At 43.0% G+C, this 23309-nt stretch overlaps 28 non-coding genes across 28 annotated transcripts; all 28 read right to left on the minus strand.

Annotated features, from left to right (window-relative positions):
* Positions 1-645: 645 nt before the first annotated feature.
* LOC134590866 (U1 spliceosomal RNA) lies at positions 646-812 on the minus strand. The gene has a single exon (XR_010087727.1). It is a non-coding gene; the product is annotated as a U1 spliceosomal RNA (small nuclear RNA).
* Positions 813-1291: 479 nt separating this feature from the next.
* LOC134593046 (U4 spliceosomal RNA) lies at positions 1292-1432 on the minus strand. The gene has a single exon (XR_010089585.1). It is a non-coding gene; the product is annotated as a U4 spliceosomal RNA (small nuclear RNA).
* Positions 1433-2326: 894 nt separating this feature from the next.
* LOC134590788 (U1 spliceosomal RNA) lies at positions 2327-2493 on the minus strand. The gene has a single exon (XR_010087661.1). It is a non-coding gene; the product is annotated as a U1 spliceosomal RNA (small nuclear RNA).
* A 471-nt stretch (positions 2494-2964) lies between these two features.
* On the minus strand, positions 2965-3105 carry LOC134592329 (U4 spliceosomal RNA). Its single transcript, XR_010088971.1, has one exon. It is a non-coding gene; the product is annotated as a U4 spliceosomal RNA (small nuclear RNA).
* An 897-nt stretch (positions 3106-4002) lies between these two features.
* LOC134591008 (U1 spliceosomal RNA) lies at positions 4003-4169 on the minus strand. The gene has a single exon (XR_010087850.1). It is a non-coding gene; the product is annotated as a U1 spliceosomal RNA (small nuclear RNA).
* Positions 4170-4644: 475 nt separating this feature from the next.
* On the minus strand, positions 4645-4785 carry LOC134593047 (U4 spliceosomal RNA). The gene has a single exon (XR_010089586.1). It is a non-coding gene; the product is annotated as a U4 spliceosomal RNA (small nuclear RNA).
* Positions 4786-5684: 899 nt separating this feature from the next.
* On the minus strand, positions 5685-5851 carry LOC134590676 (U1 spliceosomal RNA). Its single transcript, XR_010087563.1, has one exon. It is a non-coding gene; the product is annotated as a U1 spliceosomal RNA (small nuclear RNA).
* A 477-nt stretch (positions 5852-6328) lies between these two features.
* On the minus strand, positions 6329-6469 carry LOC134592826 (U4 spliceosomal RNA). Its single transcript, XR_010089396.1, has one exon. It is a non-coding gene; the product is annotated as a U4 spliceosomal RNA (small nuclear RNA).
* Positions 6470-7368: 899 nt separating this feature from the next.
* LOC134590867 (U1 spliceosomal RNA) lies at positions 7369-7535 on the minus strand. Its single transcript, XR_010087728.1, has one exon. It is a non-coding gene; the product is annotated as a U1 spliceosomal RNA (small nuclear RNA).
* Positions 7536-8014: 479 nt separating this feature from the next.
* Positions 8015-8155, minus strand: LOC134593049 (U4 spliceosomal RNA). Its single transcript, XR_010089587.1, has one exon. It is a non-coding gene; the product is annotated as a U4 spliceosomal RNA (small nuclear RNA).
* An 894-nt stretch (positions 8156-9049) lies between these two features.
* LOC134590789 (U1 spliceosomal RNA) lies at positions 9050-9216 on the minus strand. Its single transcript, XR_010087662.1, has one exon. It is a non-coding gene; the product is annotated as a U1 spliceosomal RNA (small nuclear RNA).
* A 471-nt stretch (positions 9217-9687) lies between these two features.
* Positions 9688-9828, minus strand: LOC134592330 (U4 spliceosomal RNA). Its single transcript, XR_010088972.1, has one exon. It is a non-coding gene; the product is annotated as a U4 spliceosomal RNA (small nuclear RNA).
* An 897-nt stretch (positions 9829-10725) lies between these two features.
* Positions 10726-10892, minus strand: LOC134591010 (U1 spliceosomal RNA). Its single transcript, XR_010087851.1, has one exon. It is a non-coding gene; the product is annotated as a U1 spliceosomal RNA (small nuclear RNA).
* A 476-nt stretch (positions 10893-11368) lies between these two features.
* LOC134593050 (U4 spliceosomal RNA) lies at positions 11369-11509 on the minus strand. The gene has a single exon (XR_010089588.1). It is a non-coding gene; the product is annotated as a U4 spliceosomal RNA (small nuclear RNA).
* An 899-nt stretch (positions 11510-12408) lies between these two features.
* LOC134590987 (U1 spliceosomal RNA) lies at positions 12409-12575 on the minus strand. The gene has a single exon (XR_010087831.1). It is a non-coding gene; the product is annotated as a U1 spliceosomal RNA (small nuclear RNA).
* A 472-nt stretch (positions 12576-13047) lies between these two features.
* LOC134593261 (U4 spliceosomal RNA) lies at positions 13048-13188 on the minus strand. Its single transcript, XR_010089768.1, has one exon. It is a non-coding gene; the product is annotated as a U4 spliceosomal RNA (small nuclear RNA).
* An 899-nt stretch (positions 13189-14087) lies between these two features.
* Positions 14088-14254, minus strand: LOC134590735 (U1 spliceosomal RNA). The gene has a single exon (XR_010087616.1). It is a non-coding gene; the product is annotated as a U1 spliceosomal RNA (small nuclear RNA).
* A 471-nt stretch (positions 14255-14725) lies between these two features.
* Positions 14726-14866, minus strand: LOC134592331 (U4 spliceosomal RNA). The gene has a single exon (XR_010088973.1). It is a non-coding gene; the product is annotated as a U4 spliceosomal RNA (small nuclear RNA).
* Positions 14867-15763: 897 nt separating this feature from the next.
* On the minus strand, positions 15764-15930 carry LOC134590736 (U1 spliceosomal RNA). The gene has a single exon (XR_010087617.1). It is a non-coding gene; the product is annotated as a U1 spliceosomal RNA (small nuclear RNA).
* Positions 15931-16401: 471 nt separating this feature from the next.
* LOC134592332 (U4 spliceosomal RNA) lies at positions 16402-16542 on the minus strand. Its single transcript, XR_010088974.1, has one exon. It is a non-coding gene; the product is annotated as a U4 spliceosomal RNA (small nuclear RNA).
* An 897-nt stretch (positions 16543-17439) lies between these two features.
* LOC134590370 (U1 spliceosomal RNA) lies at positions 17440-17606 on the minus strand. Its single transcript, XR_010087304.1, has one exon. It is a non-coding gene; the product is annotated as a U1 spliceosomal RNA (small nuclear RNA).
* A 477-nt stretch (positions 17607-18083) lies between these two features.
* Positions 18084-18224, minus strand: LOC134593051 (U4 spliceosomal RNA). The gene has a single exon (XR_010089589.1). It is a non-coding gene; the product is annotated as a U4 spliceosomal RNA (small nuclear RNA).
* An 899-nt stretch (positions 18225-19123) lies between these two features.
* On the minus strand, positions 19124-19290 carry LOC134591053 (U1 spliceosomal RNA). The gene has a single exon (XR_010087888.1). It is a non-coding gene; the product is annotated as a U1 spliceosomal RNA (small nuclear RNA).
* Positions 19291-19761: 471 nt separating this feature from the next.
* LOC134593617 (U4 spliceosomal RNA) lies at positions 19762-19902 on the minus strand. Its single transcript, XR_010090074.1, has one exon. It is a non-coding gene; the product is annotated as a U4 spliceosomal RNA (small nuclear RNA).
* Positions 19903-20799: 897 nt separating this feature from the next.
* LOC134591039 (U1 spliceosomal RNA) lies at positions 20800-20966 on the minus strand. The gene has a single exon (XR_010087876.1). It is a non-coding gene; the product is annotated as a U1 spliceosomal RNA (small nuclear RNA).
* A 471-nt stretch (positions 20967-21437) lies between these two features.
* Positions 21438-21578, minus strand: LOC134591915 (U4 spliceosomal RNA). The gene has a single exon (XR_010088615.1). It is a non-coding gene; the product is annotated as a U4 spliceosomal RNA (small nuclear RNA).
* An 899-nt stretch (positions 21579-22477) lies between these two features.
* LOC134590510 (U1 spliceosomal RNA) lies at positions 22478-22644 on the minus strand. The gene has a single exon (XR_010087422.1). It is a non-coding gene; the product is annotated as a U1 spliceosomal RNA (small nuclear RNA).
* A 476-nt stretch (positions 22645-23120) lies between these two features.
* Positions 23121-23261, minus strand: LOC134592827 (U4 spliceosomal RNA). The gene has a single exon (XR_010089397.1). It is a non-coding gene; the product is annotated as a U4 spliceosomal RNA (small nuclear RNA).
* Positions 23262-23309: the final 48 nt, after the last annotated feature.

Here is a 23309-nt window from a genome sequence, read left to right on the forward strand (position 1 = left end):
TTTTTCTCTCTTTGGAAACAGTTTTGCCAAGATTCTACTACAGCAGCCATTAGGCAGAGTACACAATCCGCTGGTCTACGTTCGTCCCCAAAGTCACACATTTCATGACTCCATCGATAGGAATGACCCTTGCCTAGCACCTGTCTTCTCTTCATCCACACTCAACAGGGCTGAAAGAACATTTGTGGTGGCTTTTTCAAAATTCCATGGTGTTCATTAGTAAGTGCTAGCGACCACCCAGCTATTCCTAAGGTTTGGTCTGATTGTCTCAAGCGGCAATTCACTGCCTTGATCCAGAAAATCTTTTTTTCCCAGAAATTCAATCAAACGTTACGTTCTGTTGGAAGACGTAATATAGGTCTCCAATTCTTTATTTCTTCCATTGCATTGAAGCATACAATAAATCAAAAGAAGTCAGGATAAAAAAATGATGAAAAAAAAGCTGAAAAGTTAAAATAAAAAGTGAAATTCTGGCTTAAAACTGGTCTCCAGAAAACATAGATAATAAAAATGATCAAGCCTAGGAAATGATTGTCGCTGCCTGCTTGATGTGGAAAGTAAGAGCCAAAGAAGACGGGTGCCGTGGCTGAAATTATCCTTCATCAGAATTGGTGAAGTTCTCTATTTTTGTCAAACAAGCAAACACAGGGGAAAGCGCGAACGCAGTCCCCCGCTACCATAAATTATGCAGTCGAGTTTCCCACATTTGAAGAAATCGCAGAGGTCAACTGGTACGGAGTGCAATGAACCAGCCTCACTCTGGGAGAGCCACCTTAGGGATCATGGCTATTGCTCCCCTGCCAGGTAAGTATGACATGACGGGTACATTCAAAGGCACGCCCGCTGGGAAGCCTTTCCTTTAGGCTGTGGTGAAATAATAAAGCAAGTTAAAAAAAAAAAAAAAAAGAAGAGCAAATAAATAATCCAAATGATAGAAGGCTACAAAAGATTACCAAACCTCGTGGCTGATCGTTGTTTTCCTTAGCTACCAGTAATTTTAGTGCCTTCAGGTGGTTAGGTGTGAATAATTGAGCTGGATTCAGGGTGCGAAGGAGCAATTTGCATAAAGGCAAATGCTAGGCCAATGAGCCGAAGGATGGGAATTCGTAGCATGTAGTGAGAATAGTGTGCTGCCGGAAACAAGTGGATTCAGTGGGAGAGAAAGGTAAAAGGGAAATGCAAGGAAGCCAGCGGAAGGAATGGTGCAACAGAGCTCAGGAAGAAACGGGAGTCACGTAAGACACGCCCTAGACATGGGGCGCCATAAACTTTTTTTAAACCAATCTTTCAGTCCCCTTAGAGCCTGTCAAAAATTGCCAATGCTGACTGTATTTCAAGTCATCATGGCGGGGTATTGGGTAAAGTTTTCAATTAGCAATAATCACGCCTCGGATTGACCTCATGGGCTACGATACTGCCACTGCGCAAAGATAACTGTTCAAGTGGGCCAGCTTTTAAGAGCTACCACGTAAGGACACTTTAAGACAGCGGTGAGAAAAAGTTCATGACCATAAGCCATTGCAAAGGATTGTGGGAGGCAATATTCTAATTAGGCCCGCTTCCTCCTACAGGGAAGCTTAAACCCCAACAAATTCCTCGGTCTTCTTATATGGCATCTTGGAATGGTTCCAAACCTATAACAGAGAGTGAGGGCAACCATATCTTGCAGCAAACCTTGTACAATTTTTTTTCTCTCTTTGGAAACGGTTTTGCCAAGATTCTACTACAGCAGCCATTAGGCAGAGTACACAATCCGCTGGTTCGTCCCCAAAGTCACACATTTCATGACTCCATCGATAGGAATGACCCTTGCCTTGCACCTGTCCTTTCTTCATCCACACTCAACAGGGCTGAAAGAACATTTGTGGTGGCTTTTTCAAAATTCCATGGTGTTCATTAGTAAGTGCTAGCGACCACCCAGCTATTCCTAAGGTTTGGTCTGATTGTCTCAAGCGGCAATTCACTGCCTTGATCCAGAAATTTTTTTTTTTCCCAGAAATTCAATCAAACGTTACGTTCTGTTGGAAGACGTAATATAGGTCTCCAATTCTTTATTTCTTCCATTGCATTGAAGCATACAATAAATCAAAAGAAGTCAGGATAAAAAAATGATGAAAAAAAAGCTGAAAAGTTAAAATAAAAAGTGAAATTCTGGCTTAAAACTGGTCTCCAGAAAACATAGATAATAAAAATGATCAAGCCTAGGAAATGATTGTCGCTGCCTGCTTGATGTGGAAAGTAAGAGCCAAAGAAGACAGGTGCCGTGGCTGAAATTATCCTTCATCAGAATTGGTGAAGTTCTCTATTTTTGTCAAACAAGCAAACACAGGGGAAAGCGCAAACGCAGTCCCCCACTACCATAAATTATGCAGTCGAGTTTCCCACATTTGAGGAAATCGCAGAGGTCAACTGGTACGGAGTGCAATGAACCAGCCTCACTCTGGGAGAGCCACCTTAGGGATCATGGCTATTGCTCCCCTGCCAGGTAAGTACGACATGACGGGTACATTCAAAGGCACGCCCGCTGGGAAGCCTTTCCTTTAGGCTGTGGTGAAATAATAAAGCAAGTTAAAAAAAAAAAAAAGCAAATAAATAATCCAAATGATAGAAGGCTACAAAAGATTACCAAACCTCGTGGCTGATCGTTGTTTTCCTTAGCTACCAGTAATTTTAGTGCCTTCAGGTGGTTAGGTGTGAATAATTGAGCTGGATTCAGGGTGCGAAGGAGCAATTTGCATAAAGGCAAATGCTAGGCCAATGAGCCGAAGGATGGGAATTCGTAGCATGTAGTGAGAATAGTGTGCTGCCGGAAACAAGTGGATTCAGTGGGAGAGAAAGGTAAAAGGGAAATGCAAGGAAGCCAGCGGAAGGAATGGTGCAACAGAGCTCAGGAAGAAACGGGAGTCACGTAAGACACGCCCTAGACATGGGGCGCCATAAACTTTTTTTAAACCCATCTTTCAGTCTCCTTAGAGCCTGTCAAAAATTGCCAATGCTGACTGTATTTCAAGTCATCATGGCGGGGTATTGGGTAAAGTTTTCAATTAGCAATAATCACGCCTCGGATTGACCTCATGGGCTACGATACTGCCACTGCGCAAAGCTAGCTGTTCAAGTGGGCCAGCTTTTAAGAGCTACCACGTAAGGACACTTTAAGACAGCGGTGAGAAAAAGTTCATGACCATAAGCCATTGCAAAGGATTGTGGGAGGCAATATTCTAATTAGGCCCGCTTCCTCCTACAGGGCAGCTTAAACCCCAACAAATTCCTCGGTCTTCTTATATGGCATCTTGGAATGGTTCCAAACCTATAACAGAGAGTGAGGGCAACCATATCTTGCAGCAAACCTTGTACAATTTTTTTTCTCTCTTTGGAAACAGTTTTGCCAAGATTCTACTACAGCAGCCATTAGGCAGAGTACACAATCCGCTGGTCTACGTTCGTCCCCAAAGTCACACATTTCATGACTCCATCGATAGGAATGACCCTTGCCTAGCACCTGTCTTCTCTTCATCCACACTCAACAGGGCTGAAAGAACATTTGTGGTGGCTTTTTCAAAATTCCATGGTGTTCATTAGTAAGTGCTAGCGACCACCCAGCTATTCCTAAGGTTTGGTCTGATTGTCTCAAGCGGCAATTCACTGCCTTGATCCAGAAAATCTTTTTTTCCCAGAAATTCAATCAAACGTTACGTTCTGTTGGAAGACGTAATATAGGTCTCCAATTCTTTATTTCTTCCATTGCATTGAAGCATACAATAAATCAAAAGAAGTCAGGATAAAAAAATGATGAAAAAAAAGCTGAAAAGTTAAAATAAAAAGTGAAATTCTGGCTTAAAACTGGTCTCCAGAAAACAGATAATATAAATGATCAAGCCTAGGAAATGATTGTCGCTGCCTGCTTGATGTGGAAAGTAAGAGCCAAAGAAGACGGGTGCCGTGGCTGAAATTATCCTTCATCAGAATTGGTGAAGTTCTCTATTTTTGTCAAACAAGCAAACACAGGGGAAAGCGCGAACGCAGTCCCCCACTACCATAAATTATGCAGTCGAGTTTCCCACATTTGAGGAAATCACAGAAGTCAACTGGTACGGAGTGCAATGAACCAGCCTCACTCTGGGAGAGCCACCTTAGGGATCATGGCTATTGCTCCCCTGCCAGGTAAGTATGACATGACGGGTACATTCAAAGGCACGCCCGCTGGGAAGCCTTTCCTTTAGGCTGTGGTGAAATAATAAAGCAAGTTAAAAAAAAAAAAAAGAAGAGCAAATAAATAATCCAAATGATAGAAGGCTACAAAAGATTACCAAACCTCGTGGCTGATCGTTGTTTTCCTTAGCTACCAGTAATTTTAGTGCCTTCAGGTGGTTAGGTGTGAATAATTGAGCTGGATTCAGGGTGCGAAGGAGCAATTTGCATAAAGGCAAATGCTAGGCCAATGAGCCGAAGGATGGGAATTCGTAGCATGTAGTGAGAATAGTGTGCTGCCGGAAACAAGTGGATTCAGTGGGAGAGAAAGGTAAAAGGGAAATGCAAGGAAGCCAGCGGAAGGAATGGTGCAACAGAGCTCAGGAAGAAACGGGAGTCACGTAAGACACGCCCTAGACAGGGGCGCCATAAACTTTTTTTAAACCAATCTTTCAGTCCCCTTAGAGCCTGTCAAAAATTGCCAATGCTGACTGTATTTCAAGTCATCATGGCGGGGTATTGGGTAAAGTTTTCAATTAGCAATAATCACGCCTCGGATTGACCTCATGGGCTACGATACTGCCACTGCGCAAAGATAACTGTTCAAGTGGGCCAGCTTTTAAGAGCTACCACGTAAGGACACTTTAAGACAGCGGTGAGAAAAAGTTCATGACTATAAGCCATTGCAAAGGATTGTGGGAGGCAATATTCTAATTAGGCCCGCTTCCTCCTACAGGGAAGCTTAAACCCCAACAAATTCCTCGGTCTTCTTATATGGCATCTTGGAATGGTTCCAAACCTATAACAGAGAGTGAGGGCAACCATATCTTGCAGCAAACCTTGTACAATTTTTTTTCTCTCTTTGGAAACGGTTTTGCCAAGATTCTACTACAGCAGCCATTAGGCAGAGTACACAATCCGCTGGTCTACGTTCGTCCCCAAAGTCACACATTTCATGACTTCATCGATAGGAATGACCCTTGCCTAGCACCTGTCTTCTCTTCATCCACACTCAACAGGGCTGAAAGAACATTTGTGGTGGCTTTTTCAAAATTCCATGGTGTTCATTAGTAAGTGCTAGCGACCACCCAGCTATTCCTAAGGTTTGGTCTGATTGTCTCAAGCGGCAATTCACTGCCTTGATCCAGAAAATCTTTTTTTCCCAGAAATTCAATCAAACGTTACGTTCTGTTGGAAGACGTAATATAGGTCTCCAATTCTTTATTTCTTCCATTGCATTGAAGCATACAATAAATCAAAAGAAGTCAGGATAAAAAAATGATGAAAAAAAAGCTGAAAAGTTAAAATAAAAAGTGAAATTCTGGCTTAAAACTGGTCTCCAGAAAACATAGATAATAAAAATGATCAAGCCTAGGAAATGATTGTCGCTGCCTGCTTGATGTGGAAAGTAAGAGCCAAAGAAGACGGGTGCCGTGGCTGAAATTATCCTTCGTCAGAATTAGTGAAGTTCTCTATTTTTGTCAAACAAGCAAACACAGGGGAAAACGCGAACGCAGTCCCCCACTACCATAAATTATGCAGTCGAGTTTCCCACATTTGAGGAAATCGCAGAGGTCAACTGGTACAGAGTGCAATGAACCAGCCTCACTCTGGGAGAGCCACCTTAGGGATCATGGCTATTGCTCCCCTGCCAGGTAAGTATGACATGACAGGTACATTCAAAGGCACGCCCGCTTGGAAGCCTTTCCTTTAGGCTGTGGTGAAATAATAAAGCAAGTTTAAAAAAAAAAAAAAGAAGAGCAAATAAATAATCCAAATGATAGAAGGCTACAAAAGATTACCAAACCTCGTGGCTGATCGTTGTTTTCCTTAGCTACCAGTAATTTTAGTGCCTTCAGGTGGTTAGGTGTGAATAATTGAGCTGGATTCAGGGTGCGAAGGAGCAATTTGCATAAAGGCAAATGCTAGGCCAATGAGCCGAAGGATGGGAATTCGTAGCATGTAGTGAGAATAGTGTGCTGCCGGAAACAAGTGGATTCAGTGGGAGAGAAAGGTAAAAGGGAAATGCAAGGAAGCCAGCGGAAGGAATGGTGCAACAGAGCTCAGGAAGAAACGGGAGTCACGTAAGACACGCCCTAGACATGGGGCGCCATAAACTTTTTTTAAACCAATCTTTCAGTCTCCTTAGAGCCTGTCAAAAATTGCCAATGCTGACTGTATTTCAAGTCATCATGGCGGGGTATTGGGTAAAGTTTTCAATTAGCAATAATCACGCCTCGGATTGACCTCATGGGCTACGATACTGCCACTGCGCAAAGTTAAATGTTCAAGCGGGCCAGCTTTTAAGAGCTACCACGTAAGGACACTTTAAGACAGCGGTGAGAAAAAGTTCATGACCATAAGCCATTGCAAAGGATTGTGGGAGGCAATATTCTAATTAGGCCCGCTTCCTCCTACAGGGAAGCTTAAACCCCAACAAATTCCTCGGTCTTCTTATATGGCATCTTGGAATGGTTCCAAACCTATAACAGAGAGTGAGGGCAACCATATCTTGCAGCAAACCTTGTACAATTTTTTTTCTCTCTTTGGAAACAGTTTTGCCAAGATTCTACTACAGCAGCCATTAGGCAGAGTACACAATCCGCTGGTCTACGTTCGTCCCCAAAGTCACACATTTCATGACTCCATCGATAGGAATGACCCTTGCCTAGCACCTGTCTTCTCTTCATCCACACTCAACAGGGCTGAAAGAACATTTGTGGTGGCTTTTTCAAAATTCCATGGTGTTCATTAGTAAGTGCTAGCGACCACCCAGCTATTCCTAAGGTTTGGTCTGATTGTCTCAAGCGGCAATTCACTGCCTTGATCCAGAAAATCTTTTTTTCCCAGAAATTCAATCAAACGTTACGTTCTGTTGGAAGACGTAATATAGGTCTCCAATTCTTTATTTCTTCCATTGCATTGAAGCATACAATAAATCAAAAGAAGTCAGGATAAAAAAATGATGAAAAAAAAGCTGAAAAGTTAAAATAAAAAGTGAAATTCTGGCTTAAAACTGGTCTCCAGAAAACATAGATAATAAAAATGATCAAGCCTAGGAAATGATTGTCGCTGCCTGCTTGATGTGGAAAGTAAGAGCCAAAGAAGACGGGTGCCGTGGCTGAAATTATCCTTCATCAGAATTGGTGAAGTTCTCTATTTTTGTCAAACAAGCAAACACAGGGGAAAGCGCGAACGCAGTCCCCCGCTACCATAAATTATGCAGTCGAGTTTCCCACATTTGAAGAAATCGCAGAGGTCAACTGGTACGGAGTGCAATGAACCAGCCTCACTCTGGGAGAGCCACCTTAGGGATCATGGCTATTGCTCCCCTGCCAGGTAAGTATGACATGACGGGTACATTCAAAGGCACGCCCGCTGGGAAGCCTTTCCTTTAGGCTGTGGTGAAATAATAAAGCAAGTTAAAAAAAAAAAAAAAAAGAAGAGCAAATAAATAATCCAAATGATAGAAGGCTACAAAAGATTACCAAACCTCGTGGCTGATCGTTGTTTTCCTTAGCTACCAGTAATTTTAGTGCCTTCAGGTGGTTAGGTGTGAATAATTGAGCTGGATTCAGGGTGCGAAGGAGCAATTTGCATAAAGGCAAATGCTAGGCCAATGAGCCGAAGGATGGGAATTCGTAGCATGTAGTGAGAATAGTGTGCTGCCGGAAACAAGTGGATTCAGTGGGAGAGAAAGGTAAAAGGGAAATGCAAGGAAGCCAGCGGAAGGAATGGTGCAACAGAGCTCAGGAAGAAACGGGAGTCACGTAAGACACGCCCTAGACATGGGGCGCCATAAACTTTTTTTAAACCAATCTTTCAGTCCCCTTAGAGCCTGTCAAAAATTGCCAATGCTGACTGTATTTCAAGTCATCATGGCGGGGTATTGGGTAAAGTTTTCAATTAGCAATAATCACGCCTCGGATTGACCTCATGGGCTACGATACTGCCACTGCGCAAAGATAACTGTTCAAGTGGGCCAGCTTTTAAGAGCTACCACGTAAGGACACTTTAAGACAGCGGTGAGAAAAAGTTCATGACCATAAGCCATTGCAAAGGATTGTGGGAGGCAATATTCTAATTAGGCCCGCTTCCTCCTACAGGGAAGCTTAAACCCCAACAAATTCCTCGGTCTTCTTATATGGCATCTTGGAATGGTTCCAAACCTATAACAGAGAGTGAGGGCAACCATATCTTGCAGCAAACCTTGTACAATTTTTTTTCTCTCTTTGGAAACGGTTTTGCCAAGATTCTACTACAGCAGCCATTAGGCAGAGTACACAATCCGCTGGTTCGTCCCCAAAGTCACACATTTCATGACTCCATCGATAGGAATGACCCTTGCCTTGCACCTGTCCTTTCTTCATCCACACTCAACAGGGCTGAAAGAACATTTGTGGTGGCTTTTTCAAAATTCCATGGTGTTCATTAGTAAGTGCTAGCGACCACCCAGCTATTCCTAAGGTTTGGTCTGATTGTCTCAAGCGGCAATTCACTGCCTTGATCCAGAAATTTTTTTTTTTCCCAGAAATTCAATCAAACGTTACGTTCTGTTGGAAGACGTAATATAGGTCTCCAATTCTTTATTTCTTCCATTGCATTGAAGCATACAATAAATCAAAAGAAGTCAGGATAAAAAAATGATGAAAAAAAAGCTGAAAAGTTAAAATAAAAAGTGAAATTCTGGCTTAAAACTGGTCTCCAGAAAACATAGATAATAAAAATGATCAAGCCTAGGAAATGATTGTCGCTGCCTGCTTGATGTGGAAAGTAAGAGCCAAAGAAGACAGGTGCCGTGGCTGAAATTATCCTTCATCAGAATTGGTGAAGTTCTCTATTTTTGTCAAACAAGCAAACACAGGGGAAAGCGCAAACGCAGTCCCCCACTACCATAAATTATGCAGTCGAGTTTCCCACATTTGAGGAAATCGCAGAGGTCAACTGGTACGGAGTGCAATGAACCAGCCTCACTCTGGGAGAGCCACCTTAGGGATCATGGCTATTGCTCCCCTGCCAGGTAAGTACGACATGACGGGTACATTCAAAGGCACGCCCGCTGGGAAGCCTTTCCTTTAGGCTGTGGTGAAATAATAAAGCAAGTTAAAAAAAAAAAAAAGCAAATAAATAATCCAAATGATAGAAGGCTACAAAAGATTACCAAACCTCGTGGCTGATCGTTGTTTTCCTTAGCTACCAGTAATTTTAGTGCCTTCAGGTGGTTAGGTGTGAATAATTGAGCTGGATTCAGGGTGCGAAGGAGCAATTTGCATAAAGGCAAATGCTAGGCCAATGAGCCGAAGGATGGGAATTCGTAGCATGTAGTGAGAATAGTGTGCTGCCGGAAACAAGTGGATTCAGTGGGAGAGAAAGGTAAAAGGGAAATGCAAGGAAGCCAGCGGAAGGAATGGTGCAACAGAGCTCAGGAAGAAACGGGAGTCACGTAAGACACGCCCTAGACATGGGGCGCCATAAACTTTTTTTAAACCCATCTTTCAGTCTCCTTAGAGCCTGTCAAAAATTGCCAATGCTGACTGTATTTCAAGTCATCATGGCGGGGTATTGGGTAAAGTTTTCAATTAGCAATAATCACGCCTCGGATTGACCTCATGGGCTACGATACTGCCACTGCGCAAAGCTAGCTGTTCAAGTGGGCCAGCTTTTAAGAGCTACCACGTAAGGACACTTTAAGACAGCGGTGAGAAAAAGTTCATGACCATAAGCCATTGCAAAGGATTGTGGGAGGCAATATTCTAATTAGGCCCGCTTCCTCCTACAGGGCAGCTTAAACCCCAACAAATTCCTCGGTCTTCTTATATGGCATCTTGGAATGGTTCCAAACCTATAACAGAGAGTGAGGGCAACCATATCTTGCAGCAAACCTTGTACAATTTTTTTTCTCTCTTTGGAAACAGTTTTGCCAAGATTCTACTACAGCAGCCATTAGGCAGAGTACACAATCCGCTGGTCTACGTTCGTCCCCAAAGTCACACATTTCATGACTCCATCGATAGGAATGACCCTTGCCTAGCACCTGTCTTCTCTTCATCCACACTCAACAGGGCTGAAAGAACATTTGTGGTGGCTTTTTCAAAATTCCATGGTGTTCATTAGTAAGTGCTAGCGACCACCCAGCTATTCCTAAGGTTTGGTCTGATTGTCTCAAGCGGCAATTCACTGCCTTGATCCAGAAAATCTTTTTTTCCCAGAAATTCAATCAAACGTTACGTTCTGTTGGAAGACGTAATATAGGTCTCCAATTCTTTATTTCTTCCATTGCATTGAAGCATACAATAAATCAAAAGAAGTCAGGATAAAAAAATGATGAAAAAAAAGCTGAAAAGTTAAAATAAAAAGTGAAATTCTGGCTTAAAACTGGTCTCCAGAAAACAGATAATATAAATGATCAAGCCTAGGAAATGATTGTCGCTGCCTGCTTGATGTGGAAAGTAAGAGCCAAAGAAGACGGGTGCCGTGGCTGAAATTATCCTTCATCAGAATTGGTGAAGTTCTCTATTTTTGTCAAACAAGCAAACACAGGGGAAAGCGCGAACGCAGTCCCCCACTACCATAAATTATGCAGTCGAGTTTCCCACATTTGAGGAAATCACAGAAGTCAACTGGTACGGAGTGCAATGAACCAGCCTCACTCTGGGAGAGCCACCTTAGGGATCATGGCTATTGCTCCCCTGCCAGGTAAGTATGACATGACGGGTACATTCAAAGGCACGCCCGCTGGGAAGCCTTTCCTTTAGGCTGTGGTGAAATAATAAAGCAAGTTAAAAAAAAAAAAAAGAAGAGCAAATAAATAATCCAAATGATAGAAGGCTACAAAAGATTACCAAACCTCGTGGCTGATCGTTGTTTTCCTTAGCTACCAGTAATTTTAGTGCCTTCAGGTGGTTAGGTGTGAATAATTGAGCTGGATTCAGGGTGCGAAGGAGCAATTTGCATAAAGGCAAATGCTAGGCCAATGAGCCGAAGGATGGGAATTCGTAGCATGTAGTGAGAATAGTGTGCTGCCGGAAACAAGTGGATTCAGTGGGAGAGAAAGGTAAAAGTGAAATGCAAGGAAGCCAGCGGAAGGAATGGTGCAACAGAGCTCAGGAAGAAACGGGAGTCACGTAAGACACGCCCTAGACATGGGGCGCCATAAACTTTTTTTAAACCAATCTTTCAGTCCCCTTAGAGCCTGTCAAAAATTGCCAATGCTGACTGTATTTCAAGTCATCATGGCGGGGTATTGGGTAAAGTTTTCAATTAGCAATAATCACGCCTCGGATTGACCTCATGGGCTACGATACTGCCACTGCGCAAAGATAACTGTTCAAGTGGGCCAGCTTTTAAGAGCTACCACGTAAGGACACTTTAAGACAGCGGTGAGAAAAAGTTCATGACCATAAGCCATTGCAAAGGATTGTGGGAGGCAATATTCTAATTAGGCCCGCTTCCTCCTACAGGGAAGCTTAAACCCCAACAAATTCCTCGGTCTTCTTATATGGCATCTTGGAATGGTTCCAAACCTATAACAGAGAGTGAGGGCACCCATATCTTGCAGCAAACCTTGTACAATTTTTTTTCTCTCTTTGGAAACGGTTTTGCCAAGATTCTACTACAGCAGCCATTAGGCAGAGTACACAATCCGCTGGTCTACGTTCGTCCCCAAAGTCACACATTTCATGACTCCATCGATAGGAATGACCCTTGCCTAGCACCTGTCTTCTCTTCATCCACACTCAACAGGGCTGAAAGAACATTTGTGGTGGCTTTTTCAAAATTCCATGGTGTTCATTAGTAAGTGCTAGCAACCACCCAGCTATTCCTAAGGTTTGGTCTGATTGTCTCAAGCGGCAATTCACTGCCTTGATCCAGAAATTTTTTTTTTCCCAGAAATTCAATCAAACGTTACGTTCTGTTGGAAGACGTAATATAGGTCTCCAATTCTTTATTTCTTCCATTGCATTGAAGCATACAATAAATCAAAAGAAGTCAGGATAAAAAAATGATGAAAAAAAAGCTGAAAAGTTAAAATAAAAAGTGAAATTCTGGCTTAAAACTGGTCTCCAGAAAACATAGATAATAAAAATGATCAAGCCTAGGAAATGATTGTCGCTGCCTGCTTGATGCGGAAAGTAAGAGCCAAAGAAGACGGGTGCCGTGGCTGAAATTATCCTTCGTCAGAATTGGTGAAGTTCTCTATTTTTGTCAAACAAGCAAACACAGGGGAAAGCGCGAACGCAGTCCCCCACTACCATAAATTATGCAGTCGAGTTTCCCACATTTGAGGAAATTGCAGAGGTCAACTGGTACGGAGTGCAATGAACCAGCCTCACTCTGGGAGAGCCACCTTAGGGATCATGGCTATTGCTCCCCTGCCAGGTAAGTATGACATGACGGGTACATTCAAAGGCACGCCCGCTGGGAAGCCTTTCCTTTAGACTGTGGTGAAATAATAAAGTAAGTTAAAAAAAAAAAAAAAGCAAATAAATAATCCAAATGATAGAAGGCTACAAAAGATTACCAAACCTCGTGGCTGATCGTTGTTTTCCTTAGCTACCAGTAATTTTAGTGCCTTCAGGTGGTTAGGTGTGAATAATTGAGCTGGATTCAGGGTGCGAAGGAGCAATTTGCATAAAGGCAAATGCTAGGCCAATGAGCCGAAGGATGGGAATTCGTAGCATGTAGTGAGAATAGTGTGCTGCCGGAAACAAGTGAATTCAGTGGGAGAGAAAGGTAAAAGGGAAATGCTAAGAAGCCAGCGGAAGGAATGGTGCAACAGAGCTCAGGAAGAAACGGGAGTCACGTAAGACACGCCCTAGACATGGGGCGCCATAAACTTTTATTAAACCAATCTTTCAGTCTCCTTAGAGCCTGTCAAAAATTGCCAATGCTGACTGTATTTCAAGTCATCATGGCAGGGTATTGGGTAAAGTTTTCAATTAGCAATAATCACGCCTCGGATTGACCTCATGGGCTACGATACTGCCACTGCGCAAAGCTAGCTGTTCAAGTGGGCCAGCTTTTAAGAGCTACCACGTAAGGACACTTTAAGACAGCGGTGAGAAAAAGTTCATGACCATAAGCCATTGCAAAGGATTATGGGAGGCAATATTCTAATTAGGCCCGCTTCCTCCTACAGGGAAGCTTAAACCCCAACAAATTCCTCGGTCTTCCTATATGGCATCTTGGAATGGTTCCAAACCTATAACAGAGAGTGAGGGCAACCATATCTTGCAGCAAACCTTGTACAATTTTTTTTCTCTCTTTGGAAACAGTTTTGCCAAGATTCTACTACAGCAGCCATTAGGCAGAGTACACAATCCGCTGGTCTACGTTCGTCCCCAAAGTCACACATTTCATGACTCCATCGATAGGAATGACCCTTGCCTAGCACCTGTCTTCTCTTCATCCACACTCAACAGGGCTGAAAGAACATTTGTGGTGGCTTTTTCAAAATTCCATGGTGTTCATTAGTAAGTGCTAGCGACCACCCAGCTATTCCTAAGGTTTGGTCTGATTGTCTCAAGCGGCAATTCACTGCCTTGATCCAGAAAATCTTTTTTTCCCAGAAATTCAATCAAACGTTACGTTCTGTTGGAAGACGTAATATAGGTCTCCAATTCTTTATTTCTTCCATTGCATTGAAGCATACAATAAATCAAAAGAAGTCAGGATAAAAAAATGATGAAAAAAAAGCTGAAAAGTTAAAATAAAAAGTGCAATTCTGGCTTAAAACTGGTCTCCAGAAAACATAGATAATAAAAATGATCAAGCCTAGGAAATGATTGTCGCTGCCTGCTTGATGCGGAAAGTAAGAGCCAAAGAAGACGGGTGCCGTGGCTGAAATTATCCTTCATCAGAATTGGTGAAGTTCTCTATTTTTGTCAAACAAGCAAACACAGGGGAAAGCGCGAACGCAGTCCCCCACTACCATAAATTATGCAGTCGAGTTTCCCACATTTGAGGAAATCGCAGAGGTCAACTGGTACGGAGTGCAATGAACCAGCCTCACACTGGGAGAGCCACCTTAGGGATCATGGCTATTGCTCCCCTGCCAGGTAAGTATGACATGACGGGTACATTCAAAGGCACGCCCGCTGGGAAGCCTTTCCTTTAGGCTGTGGTGAAATAATAAAGCAAGTTAAAAAAAAAAAAAAGCAAATAAATAATCCAAATGATAGAAGGCTACAAAAGATTACCAAACCTCGTGGCTGATCGTTGTTTTCCTTAGCTACCAGTAATTTTAGTGCCTTCAGGTGGTTAGGTGTGAATAATTGAGCTGGATTCAGGGTGCGAAGGAGCAATTTGCATAAAGGCAAATGCTAGGCCAATGAGCCGAAGGATGGGAATTCGTAGCATGTAGTGAGAATAGTGTGCTGCCGGAAACAAGTGAATTCAGTGGGAGAGAAAGGTAAAAGGGAAATGCTAAGAAGCCAGCGGAAGGAATGGTGCAACAGAGCTCAGGAAGAAACGGGAGTCACGTAAGACACGCCCTAGACATGGGGCGCCTTAAACTTTTATTAAACCAATCTTTCAGTCTCCTTAGAGCCTGTCAAAAATTGCCAATGCTGACTGTATTTCAAGTCATCATGGCGGGGTATTGGGTAAAGTTTTCAATTAGCAATAATCACGCCTCGGATTGACCTCATGGGCTACGATACTGCCACTGCGCAAAGCTAGCTGTTCAAGTGGGCCAGCTTTTAAGAGCTACCACGTAAGGACACTTTAAGACAGCGGTGAGAAAAAGTTCATGACCATAAGCCATTGCAAAGGATTGTGGGAGGCAATATTCTAATTAGGCCCGCTTCCTCCTACAGGGAAGCTTAAACCCCAACAAATTCCTCGGTCTTCTTATATGGCATCTTGGAATGGTTCCAAACCTATAACAGAGAGTGAGGGCAACCATATCTTGCAGCAAACCTTGTACAATTTTTTTTCTCTCTTTGGAAACAGTTTTGCCAAGATTCTACTACAGCAGCCATTAGGCAGAGTACACAATCCGCTGGTCTACGTTCGTCCCCAAAGTCACACATTTCATGACTCCATCGATAGGAATGACCCTTGCCTAGCACCTGTCTTCTCTTCATCCACACTCAACAGGGCTGAAAGAACATTTGTGGTGGCTTTTTCAAAATTCCATGGTGTTCATTAGTAAGTGCTAGCGACCACCCAGCTATTCCTAAGGTTTGGTCTGATTGTCTCAAGCGGCAATTCACTGCCTTGATCCAGAAAATCTTTTTTTCCCAGAAATTCAATCAAACGTTACGTTCTGTTGGAAGACGTAATATAGGTCTCCAATTCTTTATTTCTTCCATTGCATTGAAGCATACAATAAATCAAAAGAAGTCAGGATAAAAAAATGATGAAAAAAAAGCTGAAAAGTTAAAATAAAAAGTGAAATTCTGGCTTAAAACTGGTCTCCAGAAAACAGATAATAAAAATGATCAAGCCTAGGAAATGATTGTCGCTGCCTGCTTGATGTGGAAAGTAAGAGCCAAAGAAGACGGGTGCCGTGGCTGAAATTATCCTTCATCAGAATTGGTGAAGTTCTCTATTTTTGTCAAACAAGCAAACACAGGGGAAAGCGCGAACGCAGTCCCCCACTACCATAAATTATGCAGTCGAGTTTCCCACATTTGAGGAAATCGCAGAGGTCAACTGGTACGGAGTGCAATGAACCAGCCTCACACTGGGAGAGCCACCTTAGGGATCATGGCTATTGCTCCCCTGCCAGGTAAGTATGACATGACGGGTACATTCAAAGGCACGCCCGCTGGGAAGCCTTTCCTTTAGGCTGTGGTGAAATAATAAAGCAAGTTAAAAAAAAAAAAAAGCAAATAAATAATCCAAATGATAGAAGGCTACAAAAGATTACCAAACCTCGTGGCTGATCGTTGTTTTCCTTAGCTACCAGTAATTTTAGTGCCTTCAGGTGGTTAGGTGTGAATAATTGAGCTGGATTCAGGGTGCGAAGGAGCAATTTGCATAAAGGCAAATGCTAGGCCAATGAGCCGAAGGATGGGAATTCGTAGCATGTAGTGAGAATAGTGTGCTGCCGGAAACAAGTGAATTCAGTGGGAGAGAAAGGTAAAAGGGAAATGCTAAGAAGCCAGCGGAAGGAATGGTGCAACAGAGCTCAGGAAGAAACGGGAGTCACGTAAGACACGCCCTAGACATGGGGCGCCTTAAACTTTTATTAAACCAATCTTTCAGTCTCCTTAGAGCCTGTCAAAAATTGCCAATGCTGACTGTATTTCAAGTCATCATGGCGGGGTATTGGGTAAAGTTTTCAATTAGCAATAATCACGCCTCGGATTGACCTCATGGGCTACGATACTGCCACTGCGCAAAGCTAGCTGTTCAAGTGGGCCAGCTTTTAAGAGCTACCACGTAAGGACACTTTAAGACAGCGGTGAGAAAAAGTTCATGACCATAAGCCATTGCAAAGGATTGTGGGAGGCAATATTCTAATTAGGCCCGCTTCCTCCTACAGGGCAGCTTAAACCCCAACAAATTCCTCGGTCTTCTTATATGGCATCTTGGAATGGTTCCAAACCTATAACAGAGAGTGAGGGCAACCATATCTTGCAGCAAACCTTGTACAATTTTTTTTCTCTCTTTGGAAACAGTTTTGCCAAGATTCTACTACAGCAGCCATTAGGCAGAGTACACAATCCGCTGGTCTACGTTCGTCCCCAAAGTCACACATTTCATGACTCCATCGATAGGAATGACCCTTGCCTAGCACCTGTCTTCTCTTCATCCACACTCAACAGGGCTGAAAGAACATTTGTGGTGGCTTTTTCAAAATTCCATGGTGTTCATTAGTAAGTGCTAGCGACCACCCAGCTATTCCTAAGGTTTGGTCTGATTGTCTCAAGCGGCAATTCACTGCCTTGATCCAGAAAATCTTTTTTTCCCAGAAATTCAATCAAACGTTACGTTCTGTTGGAAGACGTAATATAGGTCTCCAATTCTTTATTTCTTCCATTGCATTGAAGCATACAATAAATCAAAAGAAGTCAGGATAAAAAAATGATGAAAAAAAAGCTGAAAAGTTAAAATAAAAAGTGAAATTCTGGCTTAAAACTGGTCTCCAGAAAACAGATAATAAAAATGATCAAGCCTAGGAAATGATTGTCGCTGCCTGCTTGATGTGGAAAGTAAGAGCCAAAGAAGACGGGTGCCGTGGCTGAAATTATCCTTCATCAGAATTGGTGAAGTTCTCTATTTTTGTCAAACAAGCAAACACAAGGGAAAGCGCGAACGCAGTCCCCCACTACCATAAATTATGCAGTCGAGTTTCCCACATTTGAGGAAATCGCAGAGGTCAACTGGTACGGAGTGCAATGAACCAGCCTCACTCTGGGAGAGCCACCTTAGGGATCATGGCTATTGCTCCCCTGCCAGGTAAGTATGACATGACGGGTACATTCAAAGGCACGCCCGCTGGGAAGCCTTTCCTTTAGGCTGTGGTGAAATAATAAAGCAAGTTAAAAAAAAAAAAAAAGAAGAGCAAATAAATAATCCAAATGATAGAAGGCTACAAAAGATTACCAAACCTCGTGGCTGATCGTTGTTTTCCTTAGCTACCAGTAATTTTAGTGCCTTCAGGTGGTTAGGTGTGAATAATTGAGCTGGATTCAGGGTGCGAAGGAGCAATTTGCATAAAGGCAAATGCTAGGCCAATGAGCCGAAGGATGGGAATTCGTAGCATGTAGTGAGAATAGTGTGCTGCCGGAAACAAGTGGATTCAGTGGGAGAGAAAGGTAAAAGGGAAATGCAAGGAAGCCAGCGGAAGGAATGGTGCAACAGAGCTCAGGAAGAAACGGGAGTCACGTAAGACACGCCCTAGACATGGGGCGCCATAAACTTTTTTTAAACCAATCTTTCAGTCCCCTTAGAGCCTGTCAAAAATTGCCAATGCTGACTGTATTTCAAGTCATCATGGCGGGGTATTGGGTAAAGTTTTCAATTAGCAATAATCACGCCTCGGATTGACCTCATGGGCTACGATACTGCCACTGCGCAAAGATAACTGTTCAAGTGGGCCAGCTTTTAAGAGCTACCACGTAAGGACACTTTAAGACAGCGGTGAGAAAAAGTTCATGACCATAAGCCATTGCAAAGGATTGTGGGAGGCAATATTCTAATTAGGCCCGCTTCCTCCTACAGGGAAGCTTAAACCCCAACAAATTCCTCGGTCTTCTTATATGGCATCTTGGAATGGTTCCAAACCTATAACAGAGAGTGAGGGCACCCATATCTTGCAGCAAACCTTGTACAATTTTTTTTCTCTCTTTGGAAACGGTTTTGCCAAGATTCTACTACAGCAGCCATTAGGCAGAGTACACAATCCGCTGGTCTACGTTCGTCCCCAAAGTCACACATTTCATGACTCCATCGATAGGAATGACCCTTGCCTAGCACCTGTCTTCTCTTCATCCACACTCAACAGGGCTGAAAGAACATTTGTGGTGGCTTTTTCAAAATTCCATGGTGTTCATTAGTAAGTGCTAGCGACCACCCAGCTATTCCTAAGGTTTGGTCTGATTGTCTCAGGCGGCAATTCACTGCCTTGATCCAGAAATTTTTTTTTTCCCAGAAATTCAATCAAACGTTACGTTCTGTTGGAAGACGTAATATAGGTCTCCAATTCTTTATTTCTTCCATTGCATTGAAGCATACAATAAATCAAAAGAAGGCAGGATAAAAAAATGATGAAAAAAAAGCTGAAAAGTTAAAATAAAAAGTGAAATTCTGGCTTAAAACTGGTCTCCAGAAAACATAGATAATAAAAATGATCAAGCCTAGGAAATGATTGTCGCTGCCTGCTTGATGCGGAAAGTAAGAGCCAAAGAAGACGGGTGCCGTGGCTGAAATTATCCTTCGTCAGAATTGGTGAAGTTCTCTATTTTTGTCAAACAAGCAAACACAGGGGAAAGCGCGAACGCAGTCCCCCACTACCATAAATTATGCAGTCGAGTTTCCCACATTTGAGGAAATCGCAGAGGTCAACTGGTACGGAGTGCAATGAACCAGCCTCACACTGGGAGAGCCACCTTAGGGATCATGGCTATTGCTCCCCTGCCAAGTAAGTATGACATGACGGGTACATTCAAAGGCACGCCCGCTGGGAAGCCTTTCCTTTAGGCTGTGGTGAAATAATAAAGCAAGTTAAAAAAAAAAAAAAGCAAATAAATAATCCAAATGATAGAAGGCTACAAAAGATTACCAAACCTCGTGGCTGATCGTTGTTTTCCTTAGCTACCAGTAATTTTAGTGCCTTCAGGTGGTTAGGTGTGAATAATTGAGCTGGATTCAGGGTGCGAAGGAGCAATTTGCATAAAGGCAAATGCTAGGCCAATGAGCCGAAGGATGGGAATTCGTAGCATGTAGTGAGAATAGTGTGCTGCCGGAAACAAGTGAATTCAGTGGGAGAGAAAGGTAAAAGGGAAATGCTAAGAAGCCAGCGGAAGGAATGGTGCAACAGAGCTCAGGAAGAAACGGGAGTCACGTAAGACACGCCCTAGACATGGGGCGCCTTAAACTTTTATTAAACCAATCTTTCAGTCTCCTTAGAGCCTGTCAAAAATTGCCAATGCTGACTGTATTTCAAGTCATCATGGCGGGGTATTGGGTAAAGTTTTCAATTAGCAATATTCACGCCTCGGATTGACCTCATGGGCTACGATACTGCCACTGCGCAAAGCTGGCTGTTCAAGTGGGCCAGCTTTTAAGAGCTACCACGTAAGGACACTTTAAGACAGCGGTGAGAAAAAGTTCATGACCATAAGCCATTGCAAAGGATTGTGGGAGGCAATATTCTAATTAGGCCCGCTTCCTCCTACAGGGAAGCTTAAACCCCAACAAATTCCTCGGTCTTCTTATATGGCATCTTGGAATGGTTCCAAACCTATAACAGAGAGTGAGGGCAACCATATCTTGCAGCAAACCTTGTACAATTTTTTTTCTCTCTTTGGAAACAGTTTTGCCAAGATTCTACTACAGCAGCCATTAGGCAGAGTACACAATCCGCTGGTCTACGTTCGTCCCCAAAGTCACACATTTCATGACTCCATCGATAGGAATGACCCTTGCCTAGCACCTGTCTTCTCTTCATCCACACTCAACAGGGCTGAAAGAACATTTGTGGTGGCTTTTTCAAAATTCCATGGTGTTCATTAGTAAGTGCTAGCGACCACCCAGCTATTCCTAAGGTTTGGTCTGATTGTCTCAAGCGGCAATTCACTGCCTTGATCCAGAAAATCTTTTTCCCAGAAATTCAATCAAACGTTACGTTCTGTTGGAAGACGTAATATAGGTCTCCAATTCTTTATTTCTTCCATTGCATTGAAGCATACAATAAATCAAAAGAAATCAGGATAAAAAAATGATGAAAAAAAAGCTGAAAAGTTAAAATAAAAAGTGAAATTCTGGCTTAAAACTGGTCTCCAGAAAACATAGATAATAAAAATGATCAAGCCTAGGAAATGATTGTCGCTGCCTGCTTGATGTGGAAAGTAAGAGCCAAAGAAGACGGGTGCCGTGGCTGAAATTATCCTTCATCAGAATTGGTGAAGTTCTCTATTTTTGTCAAACAAGCAAACACAGGGGAAAGCGCGAACGCAGTCCCCCACTACCATAAATTATGCAGTCGAGTTTCCCACATTTGAGGAAATCGCAGAGTTCAACTGGTACGGAGTGCAATGAACCAGCCTCACTCTGGGAGAGCCACCTTAGGGATCATGGCTATTGCTCCCCTACCAGGTAAGTATGACATGACGGGTACATTCAAAGGCACGCCCGCTGGGAAGCCTTTCCTTTAGGCTGTGGTGAAATAATAAAGCAAGTTAAAAAAAAAAAAAAGCAAATAAATAATCCAAATGATAGAAGGCTACAAAAGATTACCAAACCTCGTGGCTGATCGTTGTTTTCCTTAGCTACCAGTAATTTTAGTGCCTTCAGGTGGTTAGGTGTGAATAATTGAGCTGGATTCAGGGTGCGAAGGAGCAATTTGCATAAAGGCAAATGCTAGGCCAATGAGCCGAAGGATGGGAATTCGTAGCATGTAGTGAGAATAGTGTGCTGCCGGAAACAAGTGAATTCAGTGGGAGAGAAAGGTAAAAGGGAAATGCTAAGAAGCCAGCGAAAGGAATGGTGCAACAGAGCTCAGGAAGAAACGGGAGTCACGTAAGACACGCCCTAGACATGGGGCGCCTTAAACTTTTATTAAACCAATCTTTCAGTCTCCTTAGAGCCTGTCAAAAATTGCCAATGCTGACTGTATTTCAAGTCATCATGGCGGGGTATTGGGTAAAGTTTTCAATTAGCAATAATCACGCCTCGGATTAACCTCATGGGCTACGATACTGCCACTGCGCAAAGCTAGCTGTTCAAGTGGGCCAGCTTTTAAGAGCTACCACGTAAGGACACTTTAAGACAGCGGTGAGAAAAAGTTCATGACCATAAGCCATTGCAAAGGATTGTGGGAGGCAATATTCTAATTAGGCCCGCTTCCTCCTACAGGGAAGCTTAAACCCCAACAAATTCCTCGGTCTTCTTATATGGCATCTTGGAATGGTTCCAAACCTATAACAGAGAGTGAGGGCAACCATATCTTGCAGCAAACCTTGTACAATTTTTTTTCTCTCTTTGGAAACAGTTTTGCCAAGATTCTACTACAGCAGCCATTAGGCAGAGTACACAATCCGCTGGTCTACGTTCGTCCCCAAAGTCACACATTTCATGACTCCATCGATAGGAATGACCCTTGCCTAGCACCTGTCTTCTCTTCATCCACACTCAACAGGGCTGAAAGAACATTTGTGGTGGCTTTTTCAAAATTCCATGGTGTTCATTAGTAAGTGCTAGCGACCACCCAGCTATTCCTAAGGTTTGGTCTGATTGTCTCAAGCGGCAATTCACTGCCTTGATCCAGAAAATCTTTTTTTCCCAGAAATTCAATCAAACGTTACGTTCTGTTGGAAGACGTAATATAGGTCTCCAATTCTTTATTTCTTCCATTGCATTGAAGCATACAATAAATCAAAAGAAGTCAGGATAAAAAAATGATGAAAAAAAAGCTGAAAAGTTAAAATAAAAAGTGAAATTCTGGCTTAAAACTGGTCTCCAGAAAACATAGATAATAAAAATGATCAAGCCTAGGAAATGATTGTCGCTGCCTGCTTGATGTGGAAAGTAAGAGCCAAAGAAGACGGGTGCCGTGGCTGAAATTATCTTTCATCAGAATTGGTGAAGTTCTCTATTTTTGTCAAACAAGCAAACACAGGGGAAAGCGCGAACGCAGTCCCCCACTACCATAAATTATGCAGTCGAGTTTCCCACATTTGAGGAAATCACAGAGGTCAACTGGTACGGAGTGCAATGAACCAGCCTCACTCTGGGAGAGCCACCTTAGGGATCATGGCTATTGCTCCCCTGCCAGGTAAGTATGACATGACGGGTACATTCAAAGGCACGCCCGCTGGGAAGCCTTTCCTTTAGGCTGTGGTGAAATAATAAAGCAAGTTAAAAAAAAAAAAAAGAAGAGCAAATAAATAATCCAAATGATAGAAGGCTACAAAAGATTACCAAACCTCGTGGCTGATCGTTGTTTTCCTTAGCTACCAGTAATTTTAGTGCCTTCAGGTGGTTAGGTGTGAATAATTGAGCTGGATTCAGGGTGCGAAGGAGCAATTTGCATAAAGGCAAATGCTAGGCCAATGAGCCGAAGGATGGGAATTCGTAGCATGTAGTGAGAATAGTGTGCTGCCGGAAACAAGTGGATTCAGTGGGAGAGAAAGGTAAAAGGGAAATGCAAGGAAGCCAGCGGAAGGAATGGTGCAACAGAGCTCAGGAAGAAACGGGAGTCACGTAAGACACGCCCTAGACATGGGGCGCCATAAACTTTTTTTAAACCAATCTTTCAGTCTCCTTAGAGCCTGTCAAAAATTGCCAATGCTGACTGTATTTCAAGTCATCATGGCGGGGTATTGGGTAAAGTTTTCAATTAGCAATAATCACGCCTCGGATTGACCTCATGGGCTACGATACTGCCACTGCGCAAAGTTAACTGCTCAAGTGGGCCAGCTTTTAAGAGCTACCACGTAAGGACACTT

The sequence above is a fragment of the Pelobates fuscus genome, chromosome 2, assembly GCF_036172605.1.
Source record: "Pelobates fuscus isolate aPelFus1 chromosome 2, aPelFus1.pri, whole genome shotgun sequence".
Taxonomy (NCBI): domain Eukaryota; kingdom Metazoa; phylum Chordata; class Amphibia; order Anura; family Pelobatidae; genus Pelobates; species Pelobates fuscus.